The sequence below is a fragment of the Dendrobates tinctorius genome, unplaced genomic scaffold (assembly GCF_039654945.1).
Source record: "Dendrobates tinctorius isolate UK_male_01 unplaced genomic scaffold, ASM3965494v1 ptg000003l, whole genome shotgun sequence".
Lineage (NCBI taxonomy): Eukaryota > Metazoa > Chordata > Amphibia > Anura > Dendrobatidae > Dendrobates > Dendrobates tinctorius.
This window is the reverse complement of record NW_027361671.1, coordinates 94,002,774-94,030,406: the sequence shown is the minus strand read 5'-3', so window position 1 is coordinate 94,030,406 and position 27,633 is coordinate 94,002,774. Positions and strand designations below refer to the sequence as shown.

Here is a 27,633-nt window from a genome sequence, read left to right as displayed (position 1 = left end):
AAAATGTCCACAAGAAAATTGCCCACACGGAAAATTGCCCAAACAGAAAATTGCCAATTGCAGCATCACAAAGTTTCAGATCTATTATATTTGAGGTGCAAGGTGAGGATGTTCACATGATATGTGAAAAATGTCCACAGAAAATTGCCCACAGACATGAATACCCACAGGAAAACAGTAGCGAGTTATAGGTGAGATGCTCTGCAGGAAAGAGAATAGTATAGAATTATAGGTTAAATGCTCTCCAGGACAGGGGGATAGTATGCAGGTATAGGTGAGATGCTCTGCAGGGCAGGAGAATAATATAGAATTATAGATGAGTTGCTTTGCAGGGCAGGAGATTAATATAGAATTCTAGGTGAGATGCTCTGCAGCACAGAGAATAGTATAGAATTATAGGTTAAATGCTCTGCAGGACAGGTGGATAGTATACAGGTATAGGTGAGATGCTCTGCAGGGCAGGAGAATAATATAGAATTATAGATGAGATGCTTTGCAGGGCAGGAGAATAATATAGAATTCTAGGTGAGATGCTCTGCAGCACAGAAGCACATTTACTTCTGCTTTTTGAGGGTAGGAGTCATGATAATGTTCTGATGGTTCTTGAATTACGTTGTCATCTTTTGTTTTGAGAATTGAATGACACTCTGAAGAGCGATGTAGTCGGCATCTCCAAGTCACCACTGCGTTGATAGTATGAAATGCAAGATATTCGAACCTCAAGTAAATCATAACTTTGTTGTTCCTCTGGCTCGAATACTTTAGATGAACTCAAAATACACTTTTATTGAAAAGAAATTAACAAATATGGGGATAGATCTATAAAAGTACATGTTTTAACTAACCAAAACACAATTGGATGGCACAGCAGGAAAGCCATTGTTCACTGGGGTTGTGCCAAATGGAATGACATGATTGCCAATTTGAAACAATGGGGGTGGGGAAGCGCTGGAAGAAACATGTGAAATAATGTCAACAAGGAAACTCAGTTGACTTCCATGGGCTCCATTGAAATACAATACAGCACAACACAGGCAGCAAAGAAAATGCAGAATGGATTTCTAAAAAGGTCTCTGGGCCCAGCTTACTTCTCCGGGTTCTACAGGTTCAGTTCTCTCATACCTCGTCACAGAGTACAGATTCTGTTCTTACTAGTTGCCATTCCACTGTGCTAAAATATTTCCACTCTCAGTGTGGTGTGTATGAGCCTAGAGACGATTATTCAAATCCATTCTGCATTTTCTTTCATCCTATGCCTGCCTACACCTGCAGTATATGTGTATGATACACAACTATGTAGGATCTGTTCACTCTTACTCTTGGTAGTCATAAGAGGACAGGGAAGGAAGTGCAGGCGCCAGATTCACTGCCACTGAAATCAATGTGAGAGCGGCGCTGCTATGGCACTTCCACCTCCTCTGTTGGTCAGTGACATCACTATAGAGACACACCGGTCAGTGGGTGCTCTTGTCTGCTGGCCTGGCTGTCTTTCGAGACCCTGCAAGAACATACCTGTGGGCATTTTTCCTGTGGGCATTTTTCAGGGAACCGGTTTTATGTTAGCATCACAAATTTGTTGAAATTTCATTGAATCCATTCTTCCCTCTACTTGTGAAATATTCCTGTGCAATTGGCTGCTACACAACCACAAAGCATGATTTACCTACTCCCATACTTAATGATTGGTGAGACGTTCTTTTCCTGAAATTCTGTGCTCTTTTTTCGCCATACATACCGTTGATCATTGTGGCCAAAGAGTTATATTTTAACCTCATCGGTCCACAGGACTTGTTTCCAAAATGCATCAGGTTTGTTTAGATGTTCTTTTACATACTTCTGACTGAATATTATAGTGAGGACGCAAGAGAGGTTTTCTTCTGATGACTCTTCCATGAAGGCCATATTTGTGCAGGTGTCTCTGAACAGTAGAACATTGTACCAAAACTTGAGCGTCTGCTAAATCTTTCTGAAGGTCTTTTGCAGTCAAGCGGGGGTTCTGATTTGCCTTTCTAACAATCCTACGAGCAGCTCTCACTGAAATTTTGCTTGGCCTTCCTGGTGTTATTTTGTCTACCACTGTTCATGTTAACTGCCATTTCTTAATTCCATTTCTTTCTTTCTTTCAACGTTCTTTTTATTGAAAAATTTGCAAGTAGCAAACAGTGGTTGAGAACACAATCAATTCAGTACTAAAAACAGTAGCACAAATATTCAAAAGAGACAGCAAAAGTTATTTAGTATGTCAGATTTTCAAACTCTGCAAGCAAAAGAATAACAGACAGTGGCAGATTTCAATTTTTGTTGACGAGGACATAACAAGAGACTAGGAAAGGGAAGACGGGGTGGGATCAAAGGGGCAGGTGGGCAAGTGGTGAAGAAGGCAATGGGGGTAGCACCTTGGGATATGTGTCTGATAAAAAATTACAGTGTAATTACTGAGTGAAAGAATGTTTGTGTCCTAAATTGGGACCAATCTCTCCAAATATTATTAAATTTAGCCAAACTATGATTTATTCTTACTGCTAGTTCTTCTACGTAAAAAATTTGATCAATTTTTGAGTAAAGTTGCTGTGTAGTGGGTGTGACTGCGGTATTCCAGTTTATAGGGATCAAACATTTTCCGGCTGCCAGGATAAATTGAGCCAGTTTGTTCGCTTCTTTATCTTTCTGCCAGAGTGGAAAATTTAATAAAATATTTTCTGGATTCAAAATGGCACGTTTGCCCAGTACTTTGCGTATGGTTGTGGATACTTCTTTCCAAAAGGATTGAAGCGCCAAACAAGACCACCATATGTGTATATAGCTGCCATCGTTTTCTCCACATCTCCAACAATTTGTCTCTGCAGTATGTTGCCATCTGCGAATTTGGTTGGGCGTAATATACCATTTGGTAATAATTTTGAATGAGTTTTCCTGAATTCGTACACACTGTGAAGGGCCGTGGGAGTTCCTATAAATATGATTAATTTGTAAGTTAGAAAAGGAGGTTCCCAAGTCCCTCTCCTAGTGTGCTATGTATGCCCGTTTTAGAGGTACATCAATCTTAAGTAGAGATTGATAGATTGTGGAGAGAACTCTGGCTGCTGTTTTTGTTGTGGCACATAAGATTTCGTAAGGCGTTAAGGGTCTGTCAAGATCGAACGAGTAGTTTCGATGGCGAAGTAGGTGGGAAAGTTTTCCATGTTGTAAGAAAGTGATGCCTGATAACCCTGGTAATTTTCTTAACACTTGTAGGGGGAGAAGGGCCTCATCCTCAAACAGCTGCTTGATCAGAAGGTGCGCAGCCTGATGAGGCAGGGTTCCCACTAGATCAATGACTTTGGTCAATGGTGAGAGAGGGGGGGCTAGAGCACCACGAGCCTTATTCCATATTTTAATTGTGGGCCAGTGTGTGGATATTTTTACATTCAACTGGGGTTGGGTCATCGGAGTGCCCCAGCAAGATGGATCGTAGGGGGAGCGGTGACATTGAGTCTTCTATTTTAAGCTATTGTTTGTCCCTTGAGCCCCTAATCCAATCCACTGTTCTGGTTAGATGTGCAGCCTGATAATATTTAGCAACATCCGGTGCCCCCATTCCACCCATATCTTTTGGTAGTGTAAGTGATTTAGTATTTATATGAGGTTTACATTTTTGCCAGATATATTTAAAGAATAAGGAATGTACTTTAGCTAGATATTACATGGGTATTTGAATAGGAAGCATATTAAAAATGTAAATAAATTTTGGTAGAATTAAACTTAAGATGTTTTTTCTTCCCATCCATGATAGAAATGTATCTTAACATGAACCTAGGCATGTGATTCTTAATTCCATTATAAGCTGAGGAAAGGGCAACTTGAAAATGCTGTGCTATCTTCTTACAGCCTTCTGCTTCATTGGTCTCCACCGTTTTCATTTCCAGTGTGCCAGGGAAATGCTTAGAAGAACACATGGCTGTTGTTTTTTGGCACGAAGTTAGAGGAGGCTGGGTTTTTGTATAGCTGGGAAATTTGCATCACCTGGCCTTTCCTAATGATGATAGTGAACAAGCCATAACCCTAGCAGGCTAATTTAGGTCTGAAACCTTGGTCAAAGTTATCTGAGCACTCAAATCTCTAAGGGTGCCCAATACTTTTTGCTTCGGCCCATTTTCCTTTTACACATAATTTCAGCATCAACTTGCTTAACTGTTCACAACAACAGTAATTTTGACCAGGGTTGCCCAAACCTTTACATGAAAGTACATTATTTGAAACCATTGAAATTGCTTTATTTATGGGACATCATAACTTTTACCATCCAATGAGTTATTCCATAAATTTTTGGACACCTGTGTACATTTTCATTCTAGTCAGGTGGTGGTCATTGGCCATTTTTTCCCCTCTAACAAAGACTTATATGGAGACCAAGATGTATTAATTATATATATTATTATTTATATTTTAATCTTTTAGTTGGGATTCTGCACCAGTTATGCACAATACAGTTTTCAAAACCTCATTCACATGTAGCCAGAAAAAAATCTGTTTATTTTCAGAGCATTCCTGTTTATTTTGAAACTAGAAATAGGCCCTATGCTATTGCATCAGGAATGCGGTGAAATTAACATCCGCCGGCGGGCGGCTCAGCCAATGAACGGTGCAGCGCGGCTTGTTGGGGGATTTGAAACCCCCGCCGGCTGAGCCAATGAGTGGTGCCGCGTGAGATTTGAATGCATGCGTAGCCCTCTCACCCCCTATCCTGGTATGCATGGTCCTCTCACACCCCTATCCTGGTATGCATGGCCCTCTCACCCCCCCATCCTGGTATGCATGGTCCTCTCACCCCCCTGTCCTGGTATGCATGGTCCTCTCACCCCCCCTATCCTGGTATGCACTCTCACCCCCCTATACTGGTATGCATGGTCCTCTCACCCCCCTATACTGGTATGCATGGTCCCTGAACCCCCCTATCCTGGTATGCATGTTCCTCTCACCCCCCAATCCTGATATTATTATTATTACACATTTATATAGCGCCATTTATTCCATGGTGCTTTACATATTGTAGAGATCCACCATATGAGTGGACGGGGATTTACTCTCTTGACCGGTCTTTGAGGCATACGCTGGGACACTCAGGGTTAAACAGTTCATTCGGTTTATTAAACTGCAGCATAAACCACTGTTCATGAATTTCATAGCATGTAGCCGCCGGTACACACTCTTACTGACCCCGGTCAGCATTACTTACAGTTTATCCCTTACGGGTTATCAGGGAAGCAGCCACACTGGGATCACCATTCCAGACAGTGCCTTGCTCACTAGGCCGTCTACGGTTCCAGACCTGCAGCCGGGCAGTGACTCCCCAATGCAGAGCCGTCACAGACTCTACTGTTGTGAGTTCATTTTACCCTTCGTCACTGAGGTCTGGTGAACTCCCTATTCTGGTAAAGGAAGGTAATGAGCCTGATTATCAGGCACCTGAGCCTAATGATGATGACTGACTGAGTGGAGTCACGGACTGGATATAAGGCTGCCGACGCCCTTCTGCCCTGCGGGTGATTTCTCTGTGGTCTTCTAGGAGACCAGTCTGATTCCTGCTCCTCTAAAGCTAAGTTTTCTGCTTTGCCTGTTAGCATTTGTGTTTTGTTTTTGTTTGCCTTGCTTTTCTGGATTCTGCCATTCCCTGCTGGGGTGAGCTGAATCTCCTTTTGCCGGTTGTTCTGTCTTCAGAATATTCCTGAGTACTGACATAGTCTTTTTGAAGCCTAGCGTCTTCAGGGCCTTTTTCACTGTCAGTCTGTTGGCTCTTATTTTCTTAGGGTTTTTCACGGATTGCAGACAGCAGCCTTCCTGTCCTTTGCTATCTAGTTAGCTTGGGCCCCGTCTTTGCTCAGTCTATCTTTCTGTCTGTGTTAGTGTTCTTTCTTCTTGCTTCACCGTCATTATATGTTGGGGGCTGCCTTTTGCTTTGGGGTCTGCTCTGGGGCAGTTTAGATTTCCCTTTCTGTCTTTAAGCTATATAGTCCTCCGGCTGTGATCGAGGGATCTAGGGCATCGTAGGAACCCCCCACGGCTACTGCTAGTTGTGTTGATAGGTTCAGGGGTCTGCAATCCGATAGCTGCCAACTTCTCTGGTTTTCTGGACTTGGCTAGCATTTCTGTTTTTTCCTCCTACGGTGACTCATTCATAACAGAATCACCCGCCATACCGCAGATCCTAGGGTACTCAATAGCAGGAAAGAATTGTGTTTAAAAAAAAAAAAGTGTGTATATTCTTTCCTCTATATCTCTGAGGCCGTAGGGGGAATTTTTTTTTCTCTCAATGGAGATAAAGCAATTGTCTGATCGTGTGGAGCAGCTCGCTGCGGAAGTGCGGGGAATTTCCGCCTACCTTGCTCGTTCGCATGCTGTTGAACCAAAGATCCCTACACCTGATGTATTTTTTGGGGATCGATCTAAATTTTTGAGTTTCAAAAATAATTGTAAATTATTTTTTGCCTTGAAGCCTAACTCGTCAGGGAGCTCCGCGCAGCAGTTTAAAATTGTCATCTCTTTGCTGCGTGGTGATCCCCAGGATTGGGCGTTTTCTTTGAAACCAGATGATCCTATTCTGACTAATGTGAACACATTCTTTCAAGCCTTGGGGTTGTTGTATGACGAACCTAATGCTATTGATCAGGCTGAAAAGACCCTGTTGGCATTGAACCAGGGTCGAGATTCTGCAGAGTTGTACTGTCAAAAGTTCCGAAAGTGGGCGGTCCTTACTACCTGGAATGATAATGCCTTGGCTGCTCTCTTTCGGAAGGGTTTGTCAGAAGCCGTAAAAGATACTATGGTGGGATTTCCTGTTCCCTCTGGTCTGGACGATTCTATGTCATTAGCCATTCAGGTTGATCGGCGTTTACGTGAACGCAGGATTGCATGAGAGGTGTTGCCACCGGTTGAACAGACGTCTGAACCTATGCAATGTGATAGAGTTTTGTCTAGGGCGCAACGTCAGGAGTTCAGAAGCCGTAATAAGCTGTGTTTTTCTGTGGTGATGCCTCACATATTATTTCTGTTTGTCCTAAACGAGAGAAACGCTTTGCACACACGTTTTCTGTTGGTGGTGTTCAACCTAAGTTTCTTCTGGCAATTACTCTGATCTGCTCACTGTCCACATTTTTCGCCAAGGCTTTTGTGGATTCAGGAGCAGCGCTAAACCTAATGGACTTGGATTTTGCTAAACGTTGTGGATTTCCGATGACACCTCTGCAGACGCCTATCCCTTTGAGGGGGATTGATGCTACTCCTTTGGCCAAAAATGAACCTCAGTTTTGGACCCAGGTGGTCATGCGGGTCGCCCCAGACCATCAAGAAAATTGCAGATTTTTGGTGTTGCATGGTCTGCATGATGCCGTTGTTCTGGGGTTTCCCTGGTTGCAAATTCATAATCCAGTTTTGTATTGGAAATCTGTGTCTGTGGTGAGTTGGGGTTGTCGGTGTGCCTTTAGTGAGGCTCCGTTTTTTTCCGCCTCTCCTCAGTCGCATGATGTTCCTGACTATTTGACGGACTTTTATGATGTATTTAGTGAGAATGAGTCTGCATCTTTGCCTCCTCATAGGAGTTATGACTGTGCAATTGAACTGAGCCCAGGGTGTAAATTTCCCAAGGGTCGGCTCTTCAATTTATCTGTACCCGAGCACGAGGCTATGTGATCCTATATTAAGGAGGCGTTGGAGAAGGGTCATATTAGACCATCCTCTTCACCCTTACGTGCCGTTTTTTTTTTTGTGGCCAAAAAGGATGGTTCTTTAAGGCCTTGTATTGATTATCGTGCCCTCAACAAAATTACTATTAAATATCAGTATCCGTTACCCCTGATTTCGGATCTATTCTCTAGAGTTAGAGGTGCTTGCTGGTTTACCAAGCTTGACCTCAGGGGGGCGTATAATCTTATCCGCATTAAGCATGGGGATGAATGGAAGACGGCGTTTAATACTCCGGAGGGACATTTTGAGTACCTGGTGATGCCTTTTGGGCTCACTAATGCCCCTTCTGTCTTCCAGTGCTTCATGAACGATATTTTCCGAGACTTTGTCGATAAATTTTTGATTATCTATCTGGATGATATTTTGATCTTCAAGGATTGGGATTCTCATGTGGAACATATTCGGACTGTGTTCCGGATCTTGAGGGAGAATTCCCTGTATGTCAAAGGATCGAAATGCCTTTTTGGAGTACAGAGGATTTCATTTTTGGGATTTATTTTGTCTCCGTCAACTATTGAAATGGACCCGGCCAAGGTACAGGCCATTTATGATTGGGTTCAGCCCACTTCTTTGAAGGCCCGCCAGAAGTTTTTGGGTTTTGCTAATTTTTATCGGAAATTTATAGCAAAATTTTCTAGTATTGCCAAGCCATTGACTGATCTGACTAAGAAGGGTGCTGATGTGTTGAATTTGTCTCCGGAGGCTGTTGCTTCCTTTCAGGAGCTGAAGCGAAGATTTACCTCCGCCCCGGTTTTGCGGCAACCTGATGTCTCACTCCCGTTCCAGGTAGAGGTGGATGCTTCTGAGATTTGTGCAGGAGCTGTTTTGTCCCAAAAGGATCCTGTAACATCTAAAATGAATCCCTGTGCTTTCTTTTCCAGAAAGTTCTCTCCATCTGAACGTAACTATGATGTGGGGAATAGGGAACTGTTGGCCATGAAATGGGCATTTGAGGAGTGGAGACATTGGTTGGAGGGAGCTAAACATCAAGTTGTGGTCCTCACTGACCACAAGAATTTGATTTACCTAGAGTCGGCTAAACGCTTGAACCCTAGACAGGCTAGGTGGGCCTTGTTTTTTACATGTTTTGATTTTGTGGTCTCTTTTTTTCCTGGAACTAAGAATGTCAAGGCAGACGCCCTCTCTAGGAGCTTCTTTGGTGATTCTCCTGTGGTGACCAAGCCTGCTACCATCTTAGGCGAAGGGGTAGTTCTTTCTGCCATCTCGCCCGATTTGAGACTTGCTCTGCAAGAGTTCGAGGAGGACAAACCTGAGCGTTGTCCCAGTGGAAAGTTGTATGTTCCTGACCAGTGGAAGAAGAGAGTGATGTCTGAAGTTCATTGCTCTGCATTGGCTGGTCATCCAGGTATTTTTGGTACTAGAGATCTGGTGAGTCGCTCTTTTTGGTGGCCCACCTTGTCTCATGATGTCAGGAATTTTGTGCAGTCCTGTGGGATTTGCTCCCGGTCTAAATCTTGTTCTCGCTCTAGTGGGTTGTTGATGCCTTTGCCGGTCCCCAGGAGGCCATGGACCAATATTTCAGTGGATTTCATCTCTGATATGCCGGTCTCTCAAAGAATGACTGTTATTTGGGTGATTTGTGATAGGTTCTCTAAGATGGTTCATCTTGTACCACTCCCTAAGTTGCCGTCTTCCTCTGAGTTGGTGCCCCTGTTTTTGCAACAGGTGGTTCGCTTGCACGGGATTCCTGAGAACATTGTATCTGACAGAGGAGTTCATTTTGTGTCTAGGTTTTGGAGGACTTTCTGTTCCAAGCTGGGAATTCAGTTGTCCTTCTCCTCTGCTTTTTACCCTCAGACCAATGGGCAGACAGAGAGAACAAACCAGACCTTGGAGTCGTATTTGAGATGTTTTATTTCCGCTGATCAGGATGATTGGGTTTCATTTTTGCCCTTGGCCGAATTTGCTTTAAATAATAGAGCTAGTTCTGCCACTTTGATGTCACCTTTTTTTTGTAACTTTGGGTTTCATCCTCGATTTTCTTCATGGCAGGTGGAGCCTTCTGCCTGCCCAGGTGTTGACACTGTGGTGGAGAGAATGCACCAGATCTGAGACCAAGTGGTGGATAAGTTATCCCTCTCCCTGGAAAGGGCCCAGCGGTTTTCCAATCGACATAGGACAATTGGTCCCCAGTTTAAGATTGGTGATATGGTGTGGTTATCATCAAAAAATATTGCTATGAAGGTGGCTTCTCTTAAGTTTAAGCCTAGATTTATTGGACCTTACAAGATTTTGGAGATTATTAATCCGGTCTCTTTTCGTTTGGCTCTTCCTGTCACATTTAAAATCCATAATGTGTTCCATAAGTCCTTGTTGAAGAGGTTTGTTGAACCAGTTGTTCCTGGGGTGGCACCTCCGGACCCTGTATTGGTTGAAGGTAACATATGAGGTAGAGAAAATACTGGATTCCCGTCTGGCTAGACGGAGACTCCAGTATTTGGTTAAGTGGAAGGGTTATGGTCAGGAGGATAATTCCTGGGTCTCTGCCTCTGATATTCATGCCAAAAGATTGGTGCGTGCCTTTCATCGGGCTCACCCTGATCGCCCTGGTGGAGTGGTTGAGGGTTCGGTGACCCCTCCTCAAGGGGGAGGTACTGTTGTGAGTTCATTTTCCCCTTCGTCACTGAGGTCTGGCGAACTCCCTATTCTGGTAAAGGAAGGTAATGAGCCTGATTATCAGGCACCTGAGCCTAATGATGATGACTGGCTGAGTGGAGTCACGGACTGGATATAAGGCTGCCGACGCCCTTCTGCCCTGCGGGTGATTTCTCTGGTCTTCTAGGAGACCAGTCTGATTCCTGCTCCTCTAAAGCTAAGTTTTCTGCTTTGCCTGTTAGCATTTGTGTTTTGTTTTTGTTTGCCTTGCTTTTCTGGATTCTGCCATTCCCTGCTGGGGTGAGCTGAATCTCCTTTTGCCGGTTGCTCTGTCTTCAGAATATTCCTGAGTACTGACAGTCTTTTTGAAGCCTAGCGTCTTCAGGGCCTTTTTCACTGTCAGTCTGTTGGCTCTTATTTTCTTAGGGTTTTTCACGGATTGCAGATAGCAGCCTTCCTGTCCTTTCCTATCTAGTTAGCTTGGGCCCCGTCTTTGCTCAGTCTATCTTTCTGTCTGTGTTAGTGTTCTTTCTTCTTGCTTCACCGTCATTATATGTTGGGGGCTGCCTTTTGCTTTGGGGTCTGCTCTGGGGCAGTTTAGATTTCCCTTTCTGTCTTTAGGCTATATAGTCCTCCGGCTGTGATCGAGGGATCTAGGGCATCGTAGGAACCCCCCACGGCTACTGCTAGTTGTGTTGATAGGTTCCGGGGTCTGCAATCCGATAGCTGCCAACTTCTCTCGTTTTCTGGACTTAGCTAGCATTTCTGTTTTTTCCTCCTATGGTGACTCATTCATAACACTCTACCAGGTCCGGGCCTTTCCATGTGCTCTTCAGGAATTTCAATCCCAGACACTTCCAGAACACTCAGGCTTTCCGGGGACCTTGCACTCTGACCACTCAGGATCAAAACACACAACACATGTGACCCGACCTTAGTCACACTATATGGTACATGACCACACCCACAAGTGAGGTATGGATCACATGGTCATGACCTCACTACAGGTCCTATTACATACAGCCAGACACATACAGGCTTTATTATCATGGGCGTTCAGACATACACCCACATGCATATACTGAGTAGCACATACAGTGCCCCCTAGCTTTAACAGAGGTTACTGCACCACGGTATGAAAAGGGGAAATATAGACAAGTACAATAAACATGTGTAAGACAAGGGACACACAAGTACGGAATGATAGAGAGGACCCTGCCCGCGAGGGCTCACAGTTTACAGGGATGGGTGAGGATACACTAGGAGAGGGTAGAGCTGGTTGTGCGGTGGTGATATGCATGGTCCCCTCACCCCCTATCCTGGTATGCATGTTACCTCTCACCCCCCTGTCCTGATATGTTTGGTCCTCTCACCCCTATTAAACTGCACATATACAAAAAAAACAAAACATTTATACTCACCTTTCCTCCCTGTGCTCCAGCGCTGTCACGTTCTGCTGGAGGAGGAGTGTGGGGGGAGGAGTGTGGTGCCGGAGTAGGCGCATGCCCATACCGTGCTGTCCGGCACCATATTGCTGAAGACACACTGCAAATGTGTCTTCAGTAAAATGGCGCCGGATAGCGCTATGCACATGTGCGATTCTGACACCGTACTCCTGCCCCCGTCTCCGGTTAGAAGAGAAGCGCCGCCGCAACGCTTCTCTCAGTCAGTTAAGTATGTAATCCCCTGCCCCGCCGGCTGAGCCAATGAGCGGTATGTGAAATTTCTGCCTGTCATGCAACTGGGCGCTTCTTCAGAGTCTTCGCTGGAGAGGAACGCTCTCCGTCCTCCTTCCCTGATGCTGTCAGTCACAGCTTTTTAATGTGTGAGGCTGCTAGATAAGCTACCAAGCTGTAATTAGCAGTGTGAAAGCACAAGCTCCCATAAAAGACTGAAGAAATGCGTAGTTGTGCTACTAAAAGAGAGTTATGTCTGTTCTTTTCATGTACAAATCTCATTCCTATTGTCTATGGAACTGTTCACATACCCGTATATTTTTTTTCTGACTGACGGGTACACACCAAAACGGAGAAATGTTGAACCAGGTCACTGATTTTGAAGTAGGTCACTGATCAAACTTGCCAAAGTATATGAGTCTGTGCAAAAAATCCGGCAGCATTCGGATGCCATCTATGTGTTATTCTTGTACTGTGTGATAGGAGAAATTTGAGAAACTTATGGAGGTTAGTTTTTTTTTGACATGTTAGAAAAACTAAACTGTTGAAACTTTGGGAAAAACTGACGCTGGCCAAACACCAATGAAAATATTATCTAAAACGCTGATGAAAATCTTTTTTTTTTTTTTTTTTTTTTTTTTGTGTGTGTATGATGAAACATCACTGACATTGAATTACGAGAAGTCGAGATTTTGAAACATTCCGCTGAAATGTGATATATATATATTTTTTTAATTCACAGGGATTTTATCCAATATTTTATTTATTTACTTATGCACTTATATAGCTCCATTAATTCCCCAGCGCTTTACATACGTACATTATCAGCACTGTCCCAATTGGGGCTCACAATCTAGATTATCCATCAGTATGTCTTTGGAGGGTGGCAGGAACCCGGGGAACCTGGAGGAAACACACGCAGACACAGGGAGAACATACAAACTCCTTGCAGATGTTGTCCTTGGTGGGATTTTGGACCCTGGACCCCAGTGCTGCAAGGCTGCAGTGGTAACCACTGAGTCGGCGACGCTTGCGCAGTAGCATATATCGGATCGCGATAGATACTACCGCGCTTGCGCTGCCCTCATTATGCTGGGGAATGAAAAATGGCTGCAGCAAAATGAAATTCTTAAATTTTTTTCAGAAATAAGCAGCAATGAATGTTGCCAAGTGAAAATTGCAAACTGATGTTGTAGTGACCAGTACTGTCACAATTCATTTTTTAATTCGTGACAGCTCTGGCTCTGCGTTAATTTAAATGTTTTGTTTTGCTTTTGTGCCAGCAAGGGTTACTGTCAGTTTCCTTGCTGGAAGCTGCTGTGTTGCTGGTCAGCTGATGTGGGTGGTGACCACTCCTACCATCATTTAAATAATCACATGACACATCAGTTGACTGTTGATAATAGAGTTATTCTGTGTAGACCAGCTTTGGAGTTTGCAGCTCTGGTGTCGGCGATGAATCTGCTACTTCAGTGGAGTTTGGGGTCCTGTTTCTTTTTCCTCTGTGGTGTGGATCTTGGCAGCGGTGCCTGTAGCTAAGTTACTTGTTTTCTTACCTTGCCTGTCACTACTAGAGTTGAGCAAATATCTTCGGCTCCCTGCTTATTCGGCAAGCTATAGCGCTTGCCGAATAAGCTACAGTGGGAACCTGGATACATGGTGCACGCCGGCTGAACAGCTGATCACCGCCGCAGTTGCATGTGTTACGGCTGTGTAACTGTCACAGCACATGCATGTAGAGCCTGTGTGTTGTGACTGTGACACAGCCGCGACACATGCAGCTGCGGCAGCGATCAGCTGTTCAGCCGGCACAATCCAGGAAGCCGGGTTCCTTCTGCTGCTTATTCTGTAAGCGCTATAGCTTGTCGAATAAGCGGGAACGGAAGATATTCGCTCAACTGTAGTCACTACCCCCCTGTGTTTACACCATCTGCAGTGGTGAAGCTAGCGTCTTTGCCGGCCAGTGCACTAGCCAGAGTTTAGTGAGGTGGCAGCTAGGAACTAGTCACGTGACGGCGATGGGGGGAAGGACCCGCACAGGCTGTGTTAGGAGGTGCCCCATCCCTCTTTCCCTACTGTTAGGGCCTTCCTCTCCCTTTTTCCATCCCGTTGTTGGTGTTTGTTGTGCCGTCTACTGGATTGACCCTTGTGGGTCGTGACAAGTACGCTGTAGTGACCAGTACGTTGCAGTCACCAGTACGTTATGCCCAGTCCGTGCTTCTAGAGAGATGCACCCCTATGATAGGCGGTCTCTCATCACAAATGCCAAACATGTGGACACTATATGTGGTTTAGGTACACTGTGGGGCTCAGAAGAGACCGGGCCTTTGGATTTGGGAGCGGAGAATTTGCTGACTTACTTTTGGAGCGTGAGGAGCCATTTTGCTTTTCCAGAGCCTTTGTACTACCAATAACGTGGAAGCCCCCTATATTTCCATTTACAGATGACTGACCTGAGTTGGAATTTGCTTTTTTTGTGGATTGAGTTGAAGCTTTTATTGGGAACATTTTGCATAACGTTACCATGGAGTCTGTCTGTCCTCTGTTCAGTGGTGTCCTTCTTTTTAGAAGTGCACAAAACTGTGGCCAATGGCACTTTTATGCAGTCTTAAAAAGACAGACACTGCTGGATCACAGGTCAGACAGCGTCCATGGTGACTCCATCTGCCTCATTATAGGGAATCTTTTGTCAAGGGTTCCGTCTGAATTATGTATTTCAGATATTTACACAGGAAGCCTGGTGTAAAGGCCCCGTCACACACAGCGAGATCGCTAGTGAGATCGCTGATTTCCCCCCCCGGTGGGTATCACTGATCGTGCTCTAATGTCCTGGGCCATTTTTTGATCGTTGGTCTCCCACTGGCCAGCACGCATCGCTGCGTGTGACAGCGGGAGAGCAACAATCAGCGAGCTCCCAGTGTTGTAAGCAGACGCTGGGAGCTGGTATCCAAGGTAAATATCAGGTAACTAAGCTCGCGGATCGCTTAGTTACCCGATAACTAGTTTACTAGTTTACCCCTAGTTTACTAGTTTACCCAATTAGTTAGCGCCGCGCTCGCTTAGTTACCCGATATTTACCGTGGATACCAGCATCCTCGCTGGTCCTGATCGCTGGTGAAATCTGCCTGTTTGACAGCTCACCGTTTGACAGCGCATTGTTTAGTGTAACGGGACCCTAAGCGTTCAACGCAGAGCGCAGGATAAATGTGCACCGAGACTTACTGCGATCTTTAGGATTCAGAATGAAAAAATCAACAGCAGGTGAAGAATTGGCTTTATGAATTTTTTATGCCGTTTCTCGTGCGGTATAATTGATTAGGCGACTATATTCTTCGGGTCGGTGCGATTACAGCAATACCAGAATTATATAGGATTTTTATGTTTGGCTGCTGTCACACACTAAAAGACGCTTTTTATTGGAAAAACTAGTTTTTTGCATCACCATATTTTGAGAGATATAATTTTTCCATATTTTGGCCGACAGAGTCATGTGAGAGCTTGTTTTTTGTGGGACAAGTTGACGTTTTTATTGGTACCATTTTCAGACACGTGACTTTTTTTGATCGCTTTCTATTCCGATTCTTGGGAGGCAGAATGAACAAAAAAACAGAAATTCAGGAATTTTTTTTTGGGGGGGAGAAAGGTTTATGTCATTCCGTGTGTGGTAAAATTTATAAGGCAGTTTAATTCTTCAGGTCAGTACTATTCCATCGATACCTAATTTATATTTTTTTATGTTTTGGCACTTTTGCACAATAAAAACTATTTTATAGAAAAAAATATTTTTTTTATGTATCGCTTTATTCTGAGACCCATAACTTTTTTATTTTTCTGCTGATGGACCTGTATGGCGGCTTGTTTTTTGCTGGACAAGAGGACGTTTTTAGTGGTACCGTTTTTATTTACTGTACATTCTTCTTTTAGATCGTCTTTTATTCCACTTTTTGTTCAGCGGTATGATGATAAAGCATTGTTTTTTGCCTTGTTTTTTTATTTATTTTTTTATGGTGTTTAACTAGTGAGACCGTTTTATCGGTCAGGGCGTTATGGGCAGCAATACAAAATATGTATTATTACTTCAAATGTCTGAAAGGGGTTAAGTTTAAAATGTCAGCAGATCCACCTATTATGTTTATTATGTCGTTGTTACTATTACGGTATGTATTATCCATTGTTGCAAAAGTCGCCACAAAATGTGCAACCATAATGACTGTCAATTTTCAGTTTTTTAAATCTCTCATGGTTATTGAAAAGTTTGACAAAATAATACAGTTTACTTTTTGAGAAGCTACAGTAACTCAAAATGTCAATATGGTTCCCTTTCCTAATGCCACAGAATAGAAATAAAACAATTTAATTACTTGAGCATCACTTAATTTTACTCATATAAGGTTGTGAATCTAAAAAAAAAGCAGAATGAATATTAATTGTATTAATGTGTATTTAGTTATTCCACTTGCTCACTATATCTCCTAAGTTACTCAGTCTTTCAATATATATACTTAGATGGATATTTTGATCTATATTGTTAATTTTTAGAAAGCCTATAGCGTACTGAAAGCCTCTACATGCTATAATTGTTTTCTGGTCTACGGCAAAGTGTATGCAGTCATGTCGTGGACAAATGCCTTCTTTTCTACAGAACATACACACTATTCCTTGTGTTGATACATAACTGTTAATGTTGATCCGAGAACTTGTATGTAATAGGGCTAATATACAACTACAATTATTTTTGGTACCTTTTTAAGGTGTTGTCAACAGTAAATACTAAAATGGCTAAAAATGTGGAAGCCAAAATTGAGTGCCCACCGGCTGACAATTAGCCGGCCTGTCAGCACCATTTCTCCATCATTTGATTGTGGTTGGCATGAGACCTCGATGAAGACATCTGGGGCCCTGGAGGGAGATTGCGGCTATTTTTCTCCCACCGCTGGACCTCTTTGTACTGGATGATATCTGTCTGTATGGTAGCCAGGCTGGCTTAGAAGCTGGCATTACATTTTTCCTATTCTGGACAGTTCCTATTTGCTTTGTCAATGCCACCTCATTAGGTACACAATCCAGCTGTAGTCTTTACTCAGATTAGTGCCAGATATAATGGAAACTTTTTCTCTGATTTTTTTCCCTTTACCACTACTTTGTTGGTCAAGCTTTATCTCCATTTGGAACATGGGACATAAGGGGACATTGCCAGTGTGACCTGCGAGTTCCAGGAAATGCATTAGACAGATTATGCTCCTATACTCCTCAGCTGTCACACAGCTACTCAGCTGCTATGTGTGTACAGAAACACAACCAAACTGTCTCCTAATGAGGAACGTTAAAAAAAAAAAAATGTTGGCTACTGTGCCATGCCACATCTCAGACCTGGAGCTTTTTATGAGTAATTGTTTTGTTAGCATAGAATAAAGCATAGTGGGTAGGACTGAACCAGGTGTGCCCTTAGTCACGGGAAACTTGGCCTTCAAATTGTTTACAACGCGGAATGATCCCATCTCATTATATTGGTCATTTTAAGTAGTATTTAGTTGTTTAATAAAAAATATCTAGCAGCACTCTGAGTTTAATTAGGTACTGTCATCAGCTACTAAGTCGTATTTTAAACCGGATTTTTTTTGAAGATGTGGAGCAATTATGATATTGTCGGGTTCACAATCCTGGATTCCTTTTCTTTTCTGTTGGCTGTTTTTTGGTCCTACATACTTTTTCTTTTTCTCCACTGTCCATTTCCTTATCCAGACACCTTTGCAATTCACTTTGTAACTCGGAGTCGGTCATACAGTTGCTCGTAGATCGGTCTTTATTTAGAATTTTTTTCTTTTCTGCACTACTTGATATACAAAATTGTGTAAAAATGACCTCAGAAATAGAACTGTTAATAGTTTACTTTAATTAATAAAATGGAAAGTGGATGAGCAAAAAATAAATCTAAATCAAATCAATGTTTGGTTTGTCTTTAAAAAGGCACCAAATCTTCTATATACAGTGGGGAAAAAAAGTATTTAGTCAGTCAGCAATAGTGCAAGTTCCACCACTTAAAAAGATGAGAGGCATCTGTAATTTACATCATAGGTAGACCTCAACTATGGGAGACAAACTGAGAAAAAAAAATCCAGAAAATCACATTGTATGTTTTTTTTTCATTTTATTTGCATATTATGGTGGAAAATAAGTATTTGGTCAGAAACAAAATTTCATCTCAATACTTTGTGATATATCCTTTGTTGGCAATGACAGAGGTCAAACGTTTTCTGTAAGTCTTCACAAGGTTGCCACACACTGTTGTTGGTATGTTGGCCCATTACTCCATGCAGATCTCCTCTAGAGCAGTGATGTTTTTGGCTTTTCGCTTGGCAACACGGACTTTCAACTCCCTCCAAAGGTTTTCTATAGGGTTGAGATCTGGAGACTGGCTAGGCCACTCCAGGACCTTGAAATGCTTCTTACGAAGCCACTCCTTAATTGCCCTGGCGGTGTGCTTTGGATCATTGTCATGTTGAAAGACCCAGCCACGTTTCATCTTCAATGCCCTTGCTGATGGAAGGAGGTTTGCACTCAAAATCTCACGATACATGGCCCCATTCATTCTTTCATGTACCCGGATCAGTCGTCCTGGCCCCTTTGCAGAGAAACAGCCCCAAAGCATGATGTTTCCACCACCATGCTTTACAGTAGGTATGGTGTTTGATGGATGCAACTCAGTATTCTTTTTCCTCCAAACACGACAAGTTGTGTTTCTACCAAACAGTTCCAGTTTGGTTTCATCAGACCATAGGACATTCTCCCAAAACTCCTCTGGATCATCCAAATGCTCTCTAGCAAACTTCAGACGGGCCCGGACATGTACAGGCTTAAGCAGTGGGACACGTCTGGCACTGCAGGATCTGAGTCCATGGTGGCGTAGTGTGTTACTTATGGTAGGCCTTGTTACATTGGTCCCAGCTCTCTGCATTTCATTCACTAGGTCCCTCCCCCGCGTGGTTCTGGGATTTTTGCTCACCGTTCTTGTGATCATTCTGACCCCACGGGGTGGGATTTGCGTGGAGCACCAGATCGAGGGAGATTATCAGTGGTCTTGTATGTCTTCCATTTTCTAATTATTGCTCCCACAGTTGATTTCTTCACTCCAAGCTGGTTGGCTATTGCAGATTCAGTCTTCCCAGCCTGGTGCAGGGCTACAATTTTGTTTCTGGTGTCCTTTGACAGCTCTTTGGTCTTCACCATAGTGGAGTTTGGAGTCAGACTGTTTGAGGGTGTGCACAGGTGTCTTTTTATACTGATAACAAGTTTAAACAGGTGCCATTACTACAGGTAATGAGTGGAGGAAAGAGGAGACTCTTAAAGAAGAAGTTACAGGTCTGTGAGAGCCAGAAATCTTGATTGCTTGTTTCTGACCAAATACTTATTTTCCACCATAATATGCAAATAAAATGAAAAAAAAACAGACAATGTGATTTTCTGGATTTTTTTTTCTCAGTTTGTCTCCCATAGTTGAGGTCTACCTATGATGTAAATTACAGACGCCTCTCATCTTTTTAAGTGGTGGAACTTGCACTATTGCTGACTGACTAAATACTTTTTTCCCCACTGTACTTTTGCACAGTGTCAGTGATTTTGTAAGATTATAGTCAGGTGTATGAGGAACAAATTATACCAGACTAGTGCTAATGACCATCATTTTCGTATGTATGCTGAAACGGTCATTAACAGAACCGGCTGTGTAGGAGATTTAAAACTGGGTGAGAAGCAGCCAATCTCTGCCACAAAGCTGAGGTTGTGTAGACCAATTCATGTCATGGGTCATACACTATGATAAGACTGAGCACAGCATCAGCAAGGACTCTTCAAGGCAAATATTTCTCTTTTGTAAGAAGCACCAAGAAATGGACAGCATTGAGGAACATAAACGCAGTGGTTGGCCAAGGAACCTCAGTGTAGCAGACGAAAGACACATCATGTTTACTTCCCTTTTAAATCAGAACATGTCCAGCTGTGCCATCAGCTTAGAATACCCATTTACTTTTCAGAGAAGACTGGTCAGAAGTGGTCTCCATGGAAGAATTGCCGCCAAAAATGCCATAATTTTGACATGGATACAAGACCAAGTGAATTAACTATGAAAAAAACTGGGTGAAGAAAAATGGCAGCATTTGCTCTGGTTATATTAGTCAAAATTTGAAATATTGGGCTACAACGACGATTGTTCACCGTAAAACTGGAGAGCAATACAATAATGAGTGTCTGCAGGCAAAGATGAAGCATGGTGGAGGCTCCTTGCAAGTTTGGGGTTGCGTTTCAGTAATTGCAGTTCAGGATTTGGTCAGAATTAATTGTGTTCTCAGTGTTGAGAAATAAAGGCAACTTAGAATACTTAGCCATCTTACAATACCATTAGAAAGACATCTGATTATCTCCAAATTTATTCTATAGCTGGTTAAGGACCCCAAACATACAGCCAATTTCATTAAGAACTATCTTCAGCGTGAAGAAAAACAAGAAGTCCTGGAAGTGATGATATGGCTCCAACAGAGCCATGAACTTCTCAGTGACGAAAGGATTTGTGCAAGCCTGTGTCCAAAGAAGATCTCCAAGATGTTTGTAACAACCTCTCTGCTGAGTTCCTTTAAAACCTGTGTGCAAGTATACCTAGAGTACCTTGAGGGTTTGGAGGCAAAGTGCGGCCACACAAAAATCTGTTAATTTTTTTTTCTGTTCATTCACTTTTGCATTTTGTTAATTCTGAAAAATAAACTATTAGCACGTCTATTTTCCAAAGCTTTCTTACTTTTCAATATTATTCCATCACCAGCCTAAAACTTTTGCACAGTACTCCACAAAGAATAAATGTGGCACTCACCACGTAGTAGTGAGATCCGTGAAATATTTATTTTTATAGATAAAATATAGCAATAATGGTCAGCTGGTGGGCTATGTCCCCGTCTCAATGCCTGGAGAAAGCACATACTTCACGGATTTTACTATTATATGGGGAGTGTCACATATCTGTTGTTTGTGGAATTAGTGTTTGATCATTTTCCAAGGCTGAGCACCATTAATGTAGAAATCTGCTTAAAGGGAATCAGCTGCAGCCACCGCCATCAGAGGCTTATCTACAGCATTACCTGCGCACTGCAGTACTCTGCTCCGCCTGCGCCGGAGCTGCAAAGGGCAGGAATGAAGAGGACGTCATCGCTGCAAGATGGGAGGCGCCGGACTGGACCGCAACTCCCTCCGGACCACACTTGGGTGAGCATAATCTAACTCATTTTTCTTCTCTTTCAGGGTACATCGGGGGCTTATCTCCAGCATTACAGAATGCTGGAGATAAGCCCCTGATGGCGGTGGCCACAGCTGATAGGTGAAAAATAGGGTGACAGATTCGCTTTAAGCCCTGCAATTTGTAACTCCAGTTGAAATGAGTGCTAATGTCAACCGTAGGTTTTACTATATTGATTATTATTTTCTCTTCTGTTCTTGGTTAAGTATGAGAGTATTTAAGTCTACCACAGTTTGCTGGGATGACAAGGTAGTTTATCACCAGAATATGCCAGTATGTATGGTCTTTAGAGAATAAAATTGTTAACTGGAATTTTTTAGAAGATTTTGCAGCTTTGTTCATATTTGCTTCTTTAACATTCAGTGCTGGAACATAATTGGTGTCTGAGATATTTAACCTGTTCATTAGGTCACTTTTTGTTGCTGTTTCTAAACATACCCTTATTTTCCTTCTATCGACTCTAGTTAATGAGATGTGATCTACCCTACGTACGGTATATGCATGTCCTACAAAAAAACTGAAAGACATATGGTTTCAGAGGACTGGATAACCTATATTAACTGAGACAACCAAAAACATGTTTTTAGTTTGTTCCCCATGATGTCCTTGTTAAAAAGTTATAACTACTTTGATAGAAAATTAATATCTGTATTTGAAAATATAAAGTGCTGCAGAAAGCTCAGCCAACAAATTTTTGTTCTTTTCCAGATCTTTGCTTCTCCATGAAGACCCTTATTTTTCAAAAATGCAGGTCGAATATTTCAGTGAAGCTGAATGTTTTTCTTTAATTCCCTTAGTACAGAAAAAATTGTAAAGGCTTGTATTCTGCTTAGAACTTATAGAAGACTTAAAGAATACAGACTGTAAAAAAAACTGCCTATAGTTAGCTGGCAAATAAAATGTGAAATTCCCTATGCTTTGGATGTTGTTATTGGATTACCTCTACAAGTGAAGGGAGTATGTACACAGATAGCAATAGTTTAATGCATTATCTGTAGAACTTGGGCTGCTTTCCCACATCTGGTAGCATACATTTCATTTAAGTATCCATGGTACAAGGTATAGTCAAATGGTTATAAGGTTAATTATCCATTATGTCGCTGTTCCTGCCACGACTGCGGCCACGCCCCCTCAAGAAGCAACATCCAGGCGAGACGTGCGTCAGGGTACGTGGCTGCAGCCTTGGCAGGAACAGCAACATCTTGGATAGTCTATAGCAACATGTTGGTCTAAATAATTTTTCTTTACCACATTTGAACCTAGGATTATATACTGATGAGTCATAATTATCATTCTATCATGTTGTATGGTAAATCATGTTTATAATAGACTAGCTGAAGAGGCCGGCACTGCCCGGACATAGTATCTAACTCTTGTTAGTTATAACAAATTATAACGAATATATATATATATATATATATATATATATATATATATATATATATATATATATATATATAGCTGAGTGTAGAGCTCCGCCCATTCCGCATAGCCACATTCACTATACTATCCCACATCTTCCCGTCAGCCAGAGCTACCGGACCACTACCCATAATATCCCACATCATCCCATCAGCCAGAGCCGCTGGACTACTACCCCTAATATCCCACATCATCCCATTAGCCAGAGCCACCTGACAACTACCACTAATATCCCACATCATCACGTCAGCCAAAGCTACCGGACTACTACCCATAATATCCCACATCGTCCCATCAGCCAGAGCCATCAGACTACTACCACTAATATCCCACATCATTCCATTAGCCAGAGCTACCGGACTACTACCCTTAATATCCCACATCATCCCGTCAGCCAGAGCCACTGGACTGCTACTCCTAATATCCCACATCATCCCATCAGCCAGGGCCACCGGACAACTACCACTAATATCCCACATCATCCCGTCAGCCTGGCGTCAGAACCAGAGCGCTGAGTGGATTTGCCCTGACTTCCATACCAATGATCCCTTTAATAGAAACCTGGGGTGAGAATCAGAGCACTGAGGGATTTACCCTAACTTTCATAAAGGAAGGAAGTTTAGAGGCCTGGGGTCAGTACCAAAGCGCAGAGTGGATTTTCCCTCACTTCTGTACCAAGGATCCCTTTAAGAGGGGACTTGGGTCAGAACCAGAGCGCTGAGTGGATTTGCCCTAACTTCCATACCGGGGATCCCTTTAAGAGAGCCTGGGATCAGAACCAGAGAGCTGAGTGGATTTGCCCTGACTTGCATACCAATGATCCCTTTAATAGAACCCTGGGGTCAGAATCAGAGCGCCGAGGGATTTGCCCTGACTTCCATACAGGTGATCCCTTTAAGAGAGTCTGGGGTCAGTATCAGAGCATTTGAAGGCAATTGCCCTGACTTCCATACCGGGGATCCTTTTAAGAGAGGCCTGGGGTCAGAATTAAAGCGCTGGTGGATTTGCCCTGACTTCCATACCGGAGATCCCTTTAAGAAGGACCTGGGGTCAGTACCAAAGCGCAGAGTGGATTTGCTCTAAATTCCATACCAATGATCTCTTTAAGAGACCCTGGGGTCAGAACCACAGAGCTGAGTGGAACTGTCCTAACTTCCATACCGGGGATCCCTTTAAGAGAGGCCTGGGGTCAAAACCAAAGCACTGGATGGATTTGCTCTGACTTACATACCAATGATCCCTTTAAGAGGGAAGATGTGCCTACGGGATGGAGGATGTGTGATGGGTATATGTGCACGGGAAGGGGGATTCATTTCTGTCATGTGCTCTCTGCTCCTTTCAGGGGGGCAGACAATGGCTGGGAGCTTATGTTCCCGGGGATGCTAGATTTCTCCCACCATGTCAGTGTCTGCTGAGGTGTTGTCAAGTGGGAAAACTGTTGGTCATAGCAACCAATCACAGCTCAGCTTCTTTTGAACAGCTCTGGTGAAATGAAAGATGCTTCCTGATTGGTTGGTGATACACACATACATACATACATACATACATTTTTATATAGAGAGATTAAATTGGTATTTCGTTTTAATATCATTATCCTGACCATAGCCTTCGGCCACTATTCTCGTTTGCACCTTTTTGGATTAGAAATTATATGTACCCACATAAACAAAAACTTTTATTAAAATTGTGTTTATTGTAAATACAAAAACTTTTTCATGTACATAAAAAAATGCATATTGTTATATTTAATGACTCAGATCCTCTTTTGGTAACAAATTCAGTATTAGAGTCAATTTGTTAGGTACAGTGATTTTTTTTTTCTAAACAGGTACTTTGTATCTCATTAATCCATGTTGGTTGTCAGTTATTATGTTATTCTCTGCAATATATCTCTGCAGGTCATCTCTTATAATGCCCTCTAAAATTTTGCACACTACTTATGTCAGGCTTAGGCTAGTTTCACACTAGCTTTTTTCAGGGCTACGTAGTTCCTCCGTGAAGCTCCGCCCACTGCCGCACCTCCTCCGTGAAGCTCTGCTTACGTCTACATGCGGCCTGCGTACCTATCTTTAACATTGGGTACGCAGACCGTGCGGATGCGTCCGCATGCGTTGCTTTGACACTGTGGCTACCTGCGACGAAAGCAACGTTGCAATTTGTTGAGGTCGCCGCAGTGTCAAAATGACGCATACGTCTGCATTGCCTGCATACCCAATGTTAAAGATAGGTCCGCAGGCCGCATGAAGACGTAGGCGGAGCTTCATGGAGGGGGTGTGGCAGTGGGCGGAACTTCACGGAGAAACTACGCAGCCCTTCTCAGCTCTTCCAAACGCTAGTGTGAAACTAGCTTTACCGGACGGCAATTGCCTGGCTCCACCTTCTTACCTTTCTTAAATATCGGTACCACGTGATCCATCCTCTAATCCTCTGGTACCAACACTGTTAAAAGAGAGTCTAAGAATATGAGATACAGTGGTCTGTCAATAATTGAGTTCAACTCCCTCAGTATCCGTGGATGAATGCCATCTGAGCCCGGGGATTTAATTTGCTCAGACACAGGCGTACTTCTTCTTGTGTTAAACTAATTCTATCAGGTGGTGAATTTTGATTTTTGCCTTGATGAATGATCCCTGGAACAGTTAGTTCATTGGTGAACACCGATGTTAAGAGCCTGTTTAGTATCCCAGCCTTTTCTTTGTCCTCTAATAATATCTTGTGGTTATTATAGTCTTTTAAGGGGCCTATATCATCTTTTTTTTTTCTTTTTGGCATTGATGTACTCATAAAAAAAGGGATTTATTTTAATGTCACTGGCAATTTGTTTCTCTGTGGATAACTTTGTTAGCTTAATTTCTTTTTTGCATTTCTTACTTAAATCTTTATATTCCTGAAATGCTATTTCTGTATTCTCAGCCTTCAGGATTTTGAATGCCCTTTGTTTTAGTCTGATTAAACTTTGTACTGTCATATTTATCCATAATGGTTTCTTTTTATTTCTGAACATTTTATTACCAGAGGATATACGTTTTCTACAGGATTCTAGTAGTATTTCCTTAAGCATGCCCCATTTATGGTCATTATCCCCAGTTACCATGAGATGTCCCAGTCTTAGCAATGAATAAAAAGAAAAAAATTCAGCTGACCCCTGAGATGCTGTTCCCATCCGGGAGGAGCACGGCGTCCCCGCTGCTGCACAGCGCTGTAGTTGATTGAGGAAAATAGAGTTGGAATGAGCTCAACACACCGGATGGTGTTCAAGAGTCATGTAGGTCGAAACGCGTATGGATTGAATCCACCTCTATTTATTGCATTGTTGTCTGAGAAGCCCATTTTTTCATTACTTTCACTATTAAAGGATTTTCAATAAAGACTTTGTGAATTTTAAGTTTTTCCGGTGTTTTGAGCTGGTTCCAACTCTATTTTCCTCAATAGTCCCAGTCTACATGATTAAGCTCTTCCCTTAATTTGTTGAAATTCGCTTTCCTAAAGTTCTAGGTTTTGGCATTTCCCCTTTTGAATGTTTGATTGAAAATTACTTTGAAGCTTCCCATATTATGGTCACTGTATCCCAAATGCTCCCTGACCTGTAGATCTGAAATTATATCTGGTTTATTTGACAGAACCAGATCCAGCAGATTACCTCCCCCTAGTCGGTTCATACAGGATTTGCTTTTAGCCTGTAACCAGAGGAACATATGATGCCAGGAGCTGTGTAAATGGAATGTTAGAAAAGAACTTTATTCAAGACGAAAGGTTGTTTTTTGTTTTTTTTTTTTCATTTTGATGCACTTAGGCAGGAAAAATATTGCATATTCGGAACCAGACAACATAAAGAAAATTTTACTAATATACTAAAGCCTTATTCCCTTATGAGGGAATAAGTACCCTTAGTTGCCGCCGGTTTAAAGGGAATCTGTCACCTATTTTTTTTGCCTATAAGATGCGGCCACCGCCATCAGGGGCTTATCTACAGCATTCTGTAATGCTGTAGATAAGCCCCCGATGTAACCTGAAAGACAAGAAAAATGAGTTATATTCTACGCACCGGGGGGGGGGGGTGGGAGGCGGTCCGGTCCGGGTCCTCCCATCTTCTAGCGATGACGTCCTCTTGTGTGCTTCCCGTTGTGGCTCCGGACCTCTCTGACCTTTCCCGGCCCCTGCGCACTGCTGTACTCTGCTCTGCCCTCAACAGGGCAGAGCAGTACTCCTGCGCCGGAGCCGCAACGGGAAGCAAAGAAGAGGACGTTATCGCTAGAAGATGGGAGGACCTGGACCAGACCACGACACCCATCGGACCGGACCGCTCCCCCCGGTGAGTTTAATATAACTCATTTTTCTTATCTTTCAGGTTACATAGGGGGCTTATCTACAGCATTACAGAATGCTGTAAATAAGCCCCTGATGGGGGTGGCCACAGCTTATATGCGAAAAAATAGGTGACAGATTCCCTTTAATGTGTATCGGCAGTCGCTATGGGGTTAAAGAAAGTTTCAATTTTAGAAGTAAAGGAAGAAGAAAAAATTCCATCAAAGGTGTGCAAAGCTTTTAAACAATATCGATTTACAGTATATTTTTATATTTCAGAAAAAAAGACAAAAGTGTTGGGGGGGGGGGGGGAGTTATATAGAACTACATGCTTATGCACTTGCATCAATATATGTGAGGACACCGTGCACCCAGCTTTTAATGTGACAGCAAGTTTAGTGCACCTATTTTTTTTTCCCAGCCACTCGCCACTAAATTCAAAGGTAACAGCCTAGGCCTTTCCTGTTAAAACCAGTGCATCCAGCTTTCCTAAGAACTTAAATTCTGGGTATTTTTTGCAGATTGTTGTATAGAACTATATGCTTATGCACTTGCATTAATTTATGTGAGGTGCCTATACACACTGCCACTTTTGTGAAATTAAGGACACCCTCT

At 42.8% G+C, this 27,633-nt stretch overlaps 1 protein-coding gene across 4 annotated transcripts in view; it reads left to right on the top strand.

The window, feature by feature from the left end:
- FBXW8 (F-box and WD repeat domain containing 8) overlaps positions 1-27,633 on the top strand; it is a 235,416-nt gene that overhangs the window by 96,063 nt on the left and 111,720 nt on the right. The window lies entirely within an intron of this gene.